This window comes from Protopterus annectens, chromosome 11.part0 (genome assembly GCF_019279795.1).
Source record: "Protopterus annectens isolate FY-2018-M chromosome 11.part0, PAN1.0, whole genome shotgun sequence".
NCBI classification, from domain to species: domain Eukaryota; kingdom Metazoa; phylum Chordata; order Ceratodontiformes; family Protopteridae; genus Protopterus; species Protopterus annectens.
The window spans coordinates 289,703,068-289,718,489 of NC_056745.1; positions in this window are offsets into that span (position 1 = coordinate 289,703,068).

Sequence of the window (15,422 nt, forward strand, 5' to 3'; positions counted from 1 at the left end):
TGGACTCTCCAATCACAATGGATGAGGCAAGCAAATTGAAACAGCTTTTGCATATGTGTTCAATTGCATCTTTTCTGCAGTATTTATTACTCCTTGTTTTTAGCCTGTTTAAATTGTGTTATTCTAAGCATCTTAGTTTTGATTTAAACACTTGGGCTTTAGGCCTACCCCTTAGCTCTCCCTGGCCTCTCACCCTCATTTTCTGACAAATATGGATGGACAGTTTCCTACGATTTCTCCTGCCAGCCTGATTGATTATGGGCATCCTGAGACAGTGTAGCAACTGCCTCATGTACATAGACAACCACCTAGGAACACAATTTGTGAGAGATGCAATTACATTAAGAACCTAGAGACTATGCTCTCTCTCTCTCTGCCACAAGCCAGTAAATCTGGCACTAACAAGGTTATCAACACAATCACTACACCTCAAATACCACCCATAGGGTTGCCACCTTTTCAAATGCCCAAAGTGGGACATTTTTGGTACAAATGTCAGATTTTGCAGGTCGAAACATACCCACGGCCAGTACAAAGGACAGAAATTCACTTTTTTCCTAAATAAAAGCTTATACTTGTAGAATTTTAGTTGCTTATTCTGTTTCTTATAATATTTAGGTGTTTTAGATACAGAATAACTATTTTATGCAACAATTACATAAAACATAGCAAATAATTTTGTCCTAAAATCTCAGAACATTTGCCATTTTTACAATTTTTTTGCAGGACACAACTGCCCAAAGAGGTAGTGTCACTCATAAAGTGGGACGGGTGGTAACCCTAACCACCCACAACTACACAACACATATCCACATATGTGGAGGTTCTCAACAAAAACATACCCAAACAAAGGAGACCTAAGAGGCAAAAACACACGCGAACTCCACAACACTCCACTCTGCATATCATGCATAGTCCACACACATGTGCCTCACAACCACAAAGGCCTAACCATAAACCCAACATATTAGTCATAGGAGATTCCATTGTGCAACACAGTGATGTGCTTCTTACCAGGCTGAATAAGGAAAAAGTCACGGTTAGTTGTCTGTCAGGTGCCAGAACCCGCCATATCACACACGCACTCAAGTATCTCAACAACAGGTACTGTTATGACTTTGTCATACTCCATGTTGGGGTGAACGACTTGAGACATACCTCCCTAGACTATATGAAGAGAGACATGACTGAGCTCACTGAATATGCGTTCCAGGCAGGTATGTCTCTAGCCTTAAGCAGCATCCTACCATCACCCAGAATGATGCCTCAGTGCAAACAGAAAATGATTGACTTTAACACTTGGCTTAGTTTCTGGTGTCATTCCAGGGGGGATCTAATACATGACAGCCTGGGAAGATATGATTGATAGGCCACATTGCTTTGTTTGAGATGGCCTGCATCTGTCTCACTTGGGCTTCAGGTTTCTGGCAAAGGCCCTTGCCTCCCCCATAGTGCCTTTTTTAGGAAAAGTCATGAGGTCAATAAAACCAACATAAAAAATTAAACAAAATGCAAATTAAAGGTCATGCTGCTAAATGCTTGGAGTCTAAACATGAAACTACACTCATTGCAAGCATCACCAACATGAGCGACCAGTGTTCCACACCGGAGGTCAACCCCTCGCTGGTTAGATCTGACCATAAATAAATCACTTTGGATATCCACATTCCGGCCCCACCCCCAGACAAGAAAACCACAGTGAAAAACTTTTCAAAAGCAAACTTCATGTTACTTAAGACCAAGGTGGAAAGTTTCAAAGCCCCCATGCTGAAGGATAACGCTGTCCAAGCTGCAAAATTCTTTACTAATGCATTCTATGGGCACCTACAAGAATGCATGGATCATGCCATCCCAAGCAAAACCAAGACTCACTCCTCCAAGAAAAGGAAACCAGTCTGGTGGACTCCTGCCATAAACAAGCTATACAATAGAAGGAGGAAACTAGTACAGAAAAGAGTAAAATCCCAAGAAGGGAAGACATCCCTGATCAGTATCAGCAAGAAACTACGATCCCTCATAAAATCATCCAAGGCGAGCTTTGAAAGAAAAATTGTCAAGGACTCCAAAGATAACCACAAGGCATTCAAAATACACCAACATCCTGGCAGACAGGTTCAGCGCAAACTTCACCCCCCCTCAAACCCCCAAGAGGGCCCATAACCATACCAGAAGAATGTAGAGTGCCTGAAATCACAGACACTCAGGTTAAAACAGCCCTCTCCAAAGCCAAAAACGCAGCATCAATGGGACCGGATGGTGTCCCAGGCTGCATCCTACACAAGCTCAAAGATGAACTAACCCCTCACCTAAACACACTGTTCAAACTCAGCCTCTCCACAGGCTACGTACCCATAAAGTGGTGCAATGCAGCGGTTATTCTTCTCCACAAAGATGGAGCCACAACAGAACCCGAGAACTATCACCCTATAAGCCTGACTAGCTTGGTCTGCAAGGCTATGGAGTGCATCATCATGGAACTCATTAACAGAGACATTGGGAACCTCCAAACACTGGACCCTACCCAGTTCGGCTTTGTTAAGGGCAGATCATGCCTCTTAAACCTGGTGGACTTCTTTGAGACAGTTACCAAGGCTATAGATAAGGGAAAGGTGGTACACACAGCCTACCTAGACCTTGCAAAGGCCTTTGACACCATTCCCCATTCTGGTATTATAGACAAGCTCACCAGCCTGAACATAAACCCCTACATCACAAGATGGTTTGCCAACTGGCTCAAGGACAGAACCCACATGGTGAGAGTTGTGAGAGCTAGGTCCAACTCTAAATTGGTTACAAGTGGAGTTCTCCAGGGCTCAGTCCTAGGACCCCTATGTTCGGCATATACTTCTCAGAGGTACAGGCAAGCACAGCAGGACTATGGCTGACCAAGTTCGCAGATGACTGCAACTAGGGGCTATAATTGACTCTCCGGCTGACACAGACATCCTCCAAAAGGGTCTCACTGAGACGGATACCTGGTGTCAAAATCATGGCCTCAAGCTAAATGCCAAAAAGTGCATAGTCATCCCCTTTGGAAAAAGCAAAGTACCCACAAACTACCACATAGGTGGTAGTCCCCTAAATATGGAAGATGTAATAAGGGATCTGGGGGACTCAAGTAGATAGTAATCTCACCTTTGATAATCACATTGCCAAAGTGGCTAGAAAATCCTTCTACATGGCCCACCTAATCACAAAATGGTTCACATCCAGATCAAAAGAGGTCATTGTGCCCCTCTACTCATCACTCATCAGACCCATCATAGAGTACAACACCCCATTTGGGATGTACCTTACAATACACCTGCAACAGCTGGAAAGACCACAGAAGTACCTCACCAGTGATCCTCAAACAGATGCCCTATGCAGCTCGACTGAAGAAATTACAGCTGTACTCGGTTGCATACCGCTTACTCAGAGGTGATCTCTGCCTGACATACAAGGCCATGTCCAACCCAGAATTGATGGGCATGCTCCACCTAAAGAAAACCTTATCCCCGCGAGCCACACGTTCTAGGGATCTAAACCTCACCACAACAATAAATAGGATATGCTGGAGGGATAGATTCCTGTCCCAGAGACTTCCCATGCTTTGGAACAAGATCCCAATCTACATTAGGCAGAGCTCCTCGCTAACACTCTTCAAAAAAATCTTGACGAGTGGATGGGAAATGGAAAGTTTACCTCGGGGATCACTTCAGTGGCTCTGCTGGACAGAGGCACAGGGAACTATTCTAAGGGGGTGGCGAAAGCCATCACATTCTGGCTAGGCTTATAAATGCCTTTGGGCAGATAGCCTAGTACCTACCTATGAACCTATGAAGATGCTTACATTTGTGCAGTCACAGAAACCTGGTTCAAAGCTATGGAGAGCAACCCAGCCTTACCTGGTTACTCATCCTATCATACATTCAGACCCCAAACTGTGGGCAGCAATGCCAAAGGAGGTGGAGTTTCAATACTATATTAAAGACATACACACCTCCAGGCTGGTCAAACAGTATGCTGCACAGGAAACACTCCAGGTGCAGTTAACCATTGATAAGACCCCTATTCAAATCATAGCTAGCTACAGACCCCAAATTTGACTCAAGATGCTCACTCCATCTATCTGGACCTTTTCAAATCTGTCAAGATTCAACCCTTTACCCTGATCCTGGGAAACTTTAACTACCCAACCATAAATTGGAAAAACTACTCATGCCAAAATGCAAATGCCCAGAGATTTCTCAATGTTATCCATGCAAATGCCTTGGAACAGCTAGTCAATAACCCCTCCCCCCCACAAGAGGTGATGATATCTTGGACCAACATGAGTAACCATTGCAGCACCTCTACAGTAGCATCCACCCTGGTAAGATCGTTCATAAAGCAGTCACTTTTGGAGTCAGCATCTCCCCTGACCCCCCTCTAGCTGGGGTCAAACAAAACATCTTCTCCAAAGCTGAATATAACCTCCTGAGGGATGGTATAAACAGATTCACAGCCCTCTCCCCCTCTGTTGGAACTGGCACCAATGCTCAAATCTACACCAAAGTACTATACAACCACATATAGATGCATGGAATCAGGAATACCTGACAGGACAAAATTACCCTCCGCAAGGAAGAGTAAACCTGTCTTGTGGACATCTGCAATAAATAAACTATATAACAAAAGGAAAAAATTGCTGTCCAGGAACAAGAAGGAGCATGTGCCCAATTGGAACCAATCTCTCCTTAGCCTGAACAAGCAAATAAGAGCACAAGTGAAATCCTCTAAATCCAACTTTGAGTCCAAATTAGCTGCAAATACTAGAGACAATCATAAAGCCTTCTTCATATATGTCCGCAATCTTAAAGGAAGCACCCAGATCTGTTTAGGACTGGCGGTCAAGGACACCACATACACAAATGCTGTAGATATAGCCAGCCAACATACTTTTTGACAGCTTCAGCAAAAACTTCACTTCTCTGTCTCCACATCAGTAAATCAGGACATCCCCAGTACCTGTCCCCTCCCTTTATCTCTAGGGAACAGGTCATCACTGCCCTCTCAAAGTAAAAAATACACCCTCCATGGGACCCAATAGCATCCCAGGCTGCATCTTACATGAACTCAGGAATGAACTTGCAGCACCATTAGGCACCTTATTCAACCAAAGCCTGAGTACCAGCTTTGTCCCAGCCAAGTGGAGCACAGTCACTGTCATCTCTTTACACAAAGGTGCTCCATCAATCTGGGAAATTATAGACCCATCAGCCTAACTAGCCTGATCTGCAAGGCCATGGAATGGATTATTATGGACCTCATTAACAGGGACATTGGCAACCTCCAAACACTCAACCCCACAAAGTTTGACTTTGTCAAGGGGAGGTCATGTCTGTTAAATCTGATTGACTTCTTTGAGACAGTCACCAAAGCCATGGATGAGGCGAAGACTGTGCACACCGCCTACCTTGTCCTGGCCAAAGCCTTCAACACTATTCCCCTCTCGGGCATAATAGATAACATATGGATTGATGCCGAGATGAGAGAGTTTATCAGATGGGTAGTAAACTGGCTCACTGATACAACCCACCTAATCAAAATAGGGGAAGCCACCTCAAGCAATAGACCCATAATGAGCTGGTTACCCCAGGGATTGGTCTTCGGGCCTCTGTTACTCAGCATATGCTTCTCTGAGGTGCAGGCAAAAATCAGGGTGCTATGGCTGACCAGGTTTCCAGATGGCTGCAAGGTGGGCATAGTCATCAGTTCACCAAGTGATGTGGACGTCCTCCAAGAGGGTCTCACCCAAAGAAATGACTGGTGCCAGAAACATGGCCTCAAGCTGAATGCCAAAAAATGCATCATCATCCCGTTTGGGGAGGGTAACGTCTCCACATATTATCACATTAATAACAATGTCCTAAGCACACAATCAGACATGATGGATTTGGGTACCCAGGTTGATAGCAACCTGACTTTTGACCACCATGCTGCTTCCGTTGTACAGAAAGCTTTCTACATGGCCCACCTCATAAGTAAGGGTATCTCATCCACCTGAATTTTGACCACCATGTTGCTTCCATTGTATGGAAAGCTTTCTACATGGCCCACCTCATAAGTAAGGGTATCTCATCCAGGGACAAGAAGGTCATAACATTCCTGTATTCTTCCCTTATAAGGCCAATTATTGAGTACAATGCCCCCTTCGGCATGTACCTCACAAAGCACATGCAGCAGCTGGAGAGACCACAGAGGTTCCTCACCAGGAGAATCCAGGGCCTCAAATATCTACACTACACAGATAAGTTAGAAGCCCTGACCTCTACTCAGTTTTACACAGACTCTTCAGAGGTGATCTCTGTCTGGCATACAAAGCAATCTCAGACCTCGCCTTGATGGGACTGATGCCTATCAGCAAGTCAAGCTCCAGCTGAGTAACCCGCATGTGCAACCTCAACCTGGTCTGTGACATTAATAGGTCTTTTTTGGCGGGACAGATTTGTGTCCCAGAGACTCATGCATCTGTGGAATAGACTCCTTCTCCATGTCAAACAGAGTACTTCATTATCCCTTTTCAAGCACAACCTGGATAACTGGATGGGAAACAGAAAATACATTCCTGGGATTCTACCTGTGTCCCTGCTGGACAGGGGCTTTGGGTGCTGACTTGTCTAAACATGGGCTAAACTCTTGGCTAGGCTTAAAAGGGCCTCAGGGCCAATAGACTAGTAGCTTCCTATGATCCTATGATCCTATATTACTCAGTAAGAGCTTCCAAACTGCCTATAGGTGTGTGTGTGCGTGTGTGTGTGTGTGTGTGTGTGTGTGTGTGTGTGTGTGTGTGTGTGTGTGTGTGTGTGCATGCATATGTGTGTGTGTGTGTGTGTGTGTGTGTGTGTGTGTGTGTGTGTGTGTGTGTGTGTGTGTGTGTGTGTGTGTGTGTGTGTGTGTGTGTGTGTGTGTGTGTGTGTGTGTGTGTGTGTGTGTGTGTGTGTGTGTGTGTGTGCATGCATGTGTGCATGTGTGTGTGTGTGTGTGTGTGTGTGTGTGTGTGTGTGTGTGTGTGTGTGTGTGTGTGTGCTCGCGCTTATGTGTGTCTGTGCATCTGCATGTCTCTGTATCCCACATTGAGCTTATGCACTGCACAAATCGCATTCCCCTATCTTGCTCTCACTTAGTGCCAAGATAAGCTCCAGCTCACCCAAAACTCTGAACTGGATTAAGTGGAGTCATTAGTGTATGAATGAATGGATGAATGAATGAACAAACAAATGAACGAATGAAATAATTTGGAAGTGCTGTATGTGTACTGTGGTAATTCTCCACTCAGCTGATGTGTCATTTTGTGGCTGGCTTTTGACAATGGTTTGTTTAAACTCACAAACTTACATTATCACAGCAGTCTTGCTGGCTGTGTGATACTTTTATACTGTGAATTCAGAGTTTTCACTTTACTGCAATGTTGCATGGCTGTGAAGCTGGGACATTTTAAGGAAAACTATGCCCTAAACATGTTGTTTCCTTTCCTCAGGGTACACTTAATTCCCTAGACAATTAGGTTTACCTTCATAACGGCAATCTCAAAAAGTCAACCTTGCTACCGTGAATACCAAAGTGCGAATGTCCCAAACGATGAAAACCACATATGCGAACGAAATCTTGCCCACTTTTGACCCATGGTAGCACTGGTGTGGAGGTGTGGCATGGCCAGAAATGTCGAAATTCGACATTAATTCGACATTTTAGAAGTTTTGTGGATTTTATTTCGCAGAAATGGGTCAGCAATGTGGTCGGTCGATCATATGTGATCGACGATATGAAGGTAAACCGACAAACCATATGTTCACATATTGAAAAATCATGATTTGGTAGTTTCTCCCTCTCTGTGGTATTTCTAGCCAACTCAGCTTCCTCAATGCATACCATGTTGAGGCTGGATGAAATCTCATAATACTTTCTTTAGGAATTCATCTCCTTTCATCTCTCACAACTTAAAGTCTTTAGTCGTCAGTGAAAATACATAGCAAGGTGCCTGTAGCTCTTTTTGTAGTTGTAGTTGTTATTGTGATTTTGCACTCACTGACATCATAAAATGATTCAGGTTCAAAATTCACAACTCTGACTTTGTACTGTCATACAAAATTATGTTGTTCCCTTCCATCTGTAGTCAGAAAGTGAGTAAACTTGATGAGCACTATAAAAAATCACAAATTATCTGTGCTTTACAAACCAGGAAATATGGCGCAATGGCTGACTCAGGGAAGAATGACAGTACCCAAAACTTACAAAATATCACTTTTTTAAAATAATTACTATTTTATCTCAGTTAACCCGCGGTGGTGGTGCTGCGGTAGCATTGTCGCCTTGCAGTAAGACGCTGTCCGGTTCGATTCTCAGCTAGAACGTCTTCTGCGTGGAGACATGCATAAATGGGCGTACCTTCATTGAAGGTTGTGTGTCAGGGCTGGTAACTCAGCAAGTAAAACTCAACTACCAATCATTAGCGGACCGGAGTTCCACTGTAGCGACCCTTAACCGGGAAAAGCCGAAAAGACACAACAACATCTATTTTATCTCGGTTATTTTACAACTGTTAGAAAGAACTCTTCACAGATGGGGAAAGACATATGTAGGACATGAATATGTAAGCAGCACTGTAAAAAAACTGCTGTCATTTTTATTGAGGCTTGTCAGACGACAGTATTTCCCATTATGTCCATTGCAAGTGAAAGGGACTGTGGTCTAACAACACTAGTAGGGCATTGCAATCTCATCTGCTGTGTCTTCAGAGTGGATTATGGACAAGAAATAGATTTTCAAGAAAACAAGATCAGGTCAGCATGTCTGCTCTCCTAAGGACAACCAGGTTAGAAAAAAATCATGAATAAGTAGTTATTATGTGGATTATGGGTTTGGATTGTGAAGAACTTTGTGTTAGGATTAAAAAATCCATCTCTACCCATACTGGTCCTCTAAGTAATAGGAGTGATTAACATTTTTTAGCATTCTTGCCTTTTCTGAGTTATGTTTCATATGATAAAAAATATGAATCATATCAAATACAAAATCCATTGAAAAGACTGCAGAAGTATGTATTATGACTACTTAAAAATAGTAAAAATGTGTTTTTTCTCTGCTTATGCAAAAATTAGTGTTTCAAAGTAAAATAAACTTTTATTATTTGTAAAAACAGACATTTTCCATATTAAGGAAATACAAATCAGCAATACTGGATTGGACAGACCAGGAAACCCTAAACAATAAGATGGTTGAATGAATTATGCTGAGGATGTGGGAAATGTGATGATTTTGATAATGAAACTGTCCAGTGCTTTGTAGTATTAAGAGAGTGTTTGGTTGGTTGCAGAGGTAGGTAGATCCACTGATCATGATTTAGTCAAGGTTTGACTTGTCAGCTCTGTTTCATCAATTTCTCATTTAGTCAATGGCAGACTTCTTTACTGAATGAGACCATGTAGCGGTGGAATAAGGAAGTTTCACCTTTCTCTTGCTATTCTGTAACCTCGTAGTTAAAATTTTTAGTTGATGTCAGACTGATTTACTAATTGAGAGGATGTAAGAGTGAAGTAAGGAAGTGTTGCCTTTTCCTTACTGTTGTGTAATCTCAAATTTACTATATTTAGAGATGTAGGTGTAAAACGTGCCTCCTCCATTGCCAAAAAGCTGCTTTTTTACTTTAGTAGATGGATTTTAGATTATGATAAGATTATGTTATTGAAAAACTACTGTTAGGCAATCTGGTTTTTAGAAAGTATAGTGTTAGTAAATATAATAGATGCCTGGTATTCCCGATTATTGTGCATTTTACAGTACCAAACATACCGGGTGAAAAGTTATTCAAAAATTTGTAGAAATATTACTGAAACATGAGAACACACATCCCCTGATAACTACAGAGCATTTTATGGTTCAAAAAGAAACCAAATAAGACAGTAGAGTATTCTGGAATATAGAGCAGAGCTGGGCAGATTTGCTGAGACCTGAAAGTCTGGAAAAGTAATCAGAAATGTATTAAAAAAATATATATATATATATATATATATATATATATATATATATATATATATATATATATATTTGTTTGTTTGTGGAATATATTATGGTTCCCAGTATAAGTGTACAGATTTTATTTTGTCAAAGATCAGAATCCCCTAACTGCATTCCTTGAAATCAAGTCTGAAAAAATCTCTTTTTAAGACTTTTTGGCAAGGGGGCAAGAACCCCTGCACCCCCAATACTGGTGGGACATACCAAACTTATATGCACTAACTCCACAGTTGCAAAAAAAACAAAGAATGTGGAAATTACCCTCTAAAGGGCATCACTGCCAGCACAAAATGCTGACGTTGGAGTTCCTCCATAGGAAATCAGTCCTCTGTGGGTTGAACTTCGGGGAAATGGTACTCAAGAGTTCAATCTTTGACCACCCACGTTACCCAGCTTTACAAAAGCATGCAGAAGAGACGACTGTGGAAGAAAGATTGAACACTTGGAAATGCATTAATCAGAGCAATATTGATGTATTGCATACCTAGAAGTACCATACATCTCCAAAGAGATGTGCAAAAGTGTGTTATTATGAACTACGGATTTTACTACAAAGTAAGCATGTGCAAGATGTGACTGACTGCCACACAAAGTTGTGTTTTTTTTGCTGGATTAAACAAACAAAAAGTTCAGAAAATGCTACAAAAGTTGAGGCACTAGAAATATGTAACTGGAAGATATTCAGAAAGAACGTAACTGTCAAATATAAGGTATGGGATAGCAAGAATGACTTATGCCATCTGTTTATAAAATGGAAGGGAGTGAAGAGAGCTGAGGCAGAATTGAAGTAAATACTGAAAAAAGCACAGAATAACCTGATATGTTTAGAATTGTGCAGCATTAATCAAGCAGCTGCATTGCGTGAATCAACCCAGATATGTAACCAATGAAAACTTCCATGTAATTGATTAAAGGAACCGTGTTAATGATTTTTAATTAAAAAAATGAAGAATTTTTACCACACTTTAGAATTTTTTTTTTCAATAATAAGTCTTTATTCTTTTCCAAATGTTAATAGAATACCACAACATATTTACAATATATACATGAATGTTTCCAACAGTTACATAAAGTCATTATACATTAATATAAACTTCTAGATAGGTATTAAATGAAGAGAAAATAAAAATCTAGTATCAATATAAGGCTTATCTATACTAAGCTCCATATTTAGTATGTACTTCCCGGAGAAAAGTGGATTGGAACCTTAAGCTAACACAATATTAAAGATTTTCTCCCATATCTTTGTGTTATTTATACTTTTCTTATGATCTTTAATTAGTAATTTATGCGCTAAAATATGTTTTATCGCTACACTCTTAAAGTTTTCCCATGAAGTCTGGGATGGATTCAGCCAATTTGTAGCTATATACAGCTTCATTAACAGGAAAATATTTATGAGTATGATCCTTTGGGATCTATCCAAATTAATCGGAGGAATATGAAGAATCATAAACTCCCAAGAAAGTATAGACTGTTGATATCCCATTTTTTGTAATTGAATTTTTAAAGAATTCCAAAGTTTGAAAATACATTTACAACTCCAGAACATGTGTAAAATGTCAGCCGTTTGGTCAATACAATATGGGCATTTAGGTGAGTTTTTAGAGTTGAATTTATACAGAGTGAGACGAGTGTAATACGCATTATTAAATATCATCAACTGAGTAAATAATAACTTTTGAAGAGATACTGATTTTAAGGTTAAATTAATTGCTTTCACTATTTTATTATCTTCAATCGTTAACAATTTCTCCTTCCAGTATTTGGATAAAAGTATTTGGTTATTAGATTTCACATCTTTTATCAAATTATATGAAGCCGTTATATATTTACAGTCCTTCGTAAGAGTTTGCCATAAGTTTAGGCAAATGTTTAAATCTTCTTCTTTAATTTTAAAATTACTATTACTAAAATAACTTATTGATAGATCCTTTAGCTGTCTCATTATAATTAAATACGAGTTAGGGAGATTCATCTCTCTTAACATGTCATGTATTGAGATACCAAGGAAGGGATATAAATCAAATATGATTAAATCACTTATAAGTGGGAATTTTTTAAGATCTATCAGCTGATTACCAATTTTCAAACTTGGGTTCTTATGAAATGGTTGAAAAGTCATCATATATTGTAAGAGATTTTGTGAGTTAAACAGATTTTGTATTGATATTATATATACTCTGATATGTTCCATCAGAGCGTACATTTTAAGGGTATCTTTATTTAAAAAGGGTAATGCCTTACAATTAATACCCAGTCCAGTAACATGTTTATAATTCAGAATCAACCACTTAGGTGACCATTTGGGATTAGACCTATCAAAGTTAACCACTCTTAGAATTATATTAGCATTTATTATTAAATAATATGCTTCAAAATTCGGTAACTCTAAACCACCCCTGTTTTTCAGAGTCATCAGTTTATCATAGGATATCCTAGTTTTTCTAGGTTCCCATACAAATCTACCTAATTCCGTATGAATTTGTTTGAAGAATTTCCTAGAAATTTGGACTTGAGTAGCTCTAAAGATATATAATATTCTGGGAAGTATGTTCATTTTAATAATTGAGGTCTTTGCCATTATTGGTAATTTCAAATTATTCCATCTTTTAAATCAGACACTATATGCTCCCAAAGTAACTTAACATTATTCACATAAAAGTCTCTGTTGTCTGTTGAAAAAACAATACCCAAATATTTTATTTTTTCTTCGGATTTTACCTGACCTACCAATGGTAAAAGCGAAAAGGGTGTAGGCGTCTTTAAAGGAAATAACTTAGTTTTTCTAAAATTTATTTTGTAATTGGATATTGTTGCAAAGTCATCCACTGCCTTTAATATTTTCTTGGTATCTGAAACAGGTGTCGTACAGTAAATATTTAGATCATCATAAAAGCAGCCATAGAAATTTTCGTACCATATATTATTGGGGCATTGTGATAGATATTTTGTTTGATATGTAGAAATAATGGTTCTAATTATAGATTGAATAATATAGGAGATAACAGACATCCTTGACGGGTACCATTCTTAATTTGCATTCTTTTTGAGAGATTTTTATTAATAACTAGATTTGTATAGGGATTATTATATAGTTTTTTTAATGTTAAAATAAAGTTATGAGGTATATTAAAATATGATAAAATATCAAACAAAAATTCTAAATTAACTCTATCAAAAGCTTTTTGCGCGTCAATTATGAGTGCATAAGCATTACAATTCCTGTGAGTGGCATAAGAGATCAGTGTATGAAGTGATAACATATTATCTGTAGTTTGTCTGCCATTTAGAAAACCAGCTTGTTCCTCTGATATTATCAGGTTAATTACCTTCTTCAATCTATTAGCAAAAATCGATGTCATAATGTTCATGTCTATATTCAAAAGTGAAATAGGTTTATAGTTATCCGGATTTTGCAAATCAGCATTCTCTTTCAGTATAAGAATAGTTTTTGAAGCATTAAAGTACGGGTCATTAATTTTATTGTTAATTATATAGTTAAATACATGTGGAAGTATTTTCCCCAATGTATCACTAAAAGTTTTGTAAAATTCCGTGGTCAAACCATCCGGTCCTGGAGCGTTATGTGGCTTCAAATTCTTAATTGTATCTGTTATCTCCTCTGAGGAAATTGGTTTGACTAAGTTCATTTGAAACTCATCACCAATTTTCGGAAATATAATGTTCTGCAAAAAGTCATTATTACTCTTATTTATAATTAATTCCTGATTCACCATAGACTTGAGAAAATATTAATTCAAAAGCATTAATAATGTCTTCAGTATTGGTGTATGTTTTATTGTTAAAGTGTATTTCAGAAATTTGAGAAGGTATTTTCGATTGATTAATGATACGCGCTAGTGCTTTTGAAGGGGTCTGTATATGATTAGCGTATTTTACCAGCATTTTCTGTTCATAAAATGATAATTTACTATTTTGTAGTAAAAAAAGGTCCTTCTGACATTTTAATAACTCCGTTTCAGTTTGTTTACTATAATTCCCAATTAAATCCTGATCCAGTAATTTAATTTTAGTTTCCAATTCTTGTATGTCTCTCAAATGTATTTTCTTATAATAAGTAGCCTTTTGAAGAAAAATTCCTCTTATTTGTGCTTTGGTCGTTGCCCATTCTATGTCAGACGGATGTCGGTGTTTAGAAAGATTAGCTAATAGCTGATTCCAGGTCTCTTGAACTTCTTTTATTATATCTTCTTTATTTAATAAATATGGATTTAAGGACCAATTATAACCTCTAAGATGTATATTATGACTAGTGTCCTTATTGAAAGTTAATGTAATCCTAGAATGATCCGACAAATGTCTAGCTTGTATGGATACATAGGGGTCAAAAGCCATTAGTACGTCTGAAATTAGAAAAAATCGATCCTGGACCACATTTTATGACAACTTGAATAAAATGTAAAGTTATTTGCATTCATTTGATTATTTGTGTATTTAAATGGATCATATAGTTTAAGTTCCTGTAGTGCTATCACTGCTTGGTTATTAAAGGACCTGTATGAACTTGATTTGTCTAATGTGGGATCTTGGTATGTGTTCCAATCACCTCCTATTATTATATAGTAATTATTATATTGATTCAGGATAAAATAGAGTGATGTTATAAAAAGTTGTTGATTGGTACATGGGGCATATATATTAAGAAGTATCACCGGTTTATCATAAAGTTTAGATGAAAGAATCACATAACACCATCTTCCCTCTTTGTCTATTTTAAAATCTAGAATTTTCTCTTGATATTGGTTTCTAATGATCGCCACCCCTGCACTATTAGTTGTCCCTTCCGAAGCTACCACCTCTCTAATCCATTTCTTATTCTTAAGGACAGTCCATTGATCATTGGTCAAATGGGTTTCTTGTAATAAAATAAAACATGCCTTTGACTGGAGAAATAAATGAAAAAATAATTTCCTTTTTTTCAAGTTCTGGAGCCCTTTAGTATTCCATGAGTCTGCTATCCACATACTAAGATTTTTAAATCTTTTAAGTATATTTTAAAATTAAGAGAAGATACTAAATTCCAATGTATTAGCACAGTATATAATATCTGGAAGCAATCTTGACGTCCCATCCCTAACCAGTGCCTATCCACTATTCCCCTGAACCAGGACATACATAGGTTTTTTACACAGTTAAAACTTTTATGGGTACACAGCCTTACTAAACATCTATTCTTTATCTTACAAAATAAAATACCAAAAACATGCAAAAAACCTATAAATACTACATCTAACTCTACAAAGCCTAATCCAAACATTCCCTAATAAACACTGATAACTATCTACAGCTCTTGAACACATTATTTAGTTAACATAAATGATCTTCACTACATTCAAAATTACTATTCTACCTCTCTAATA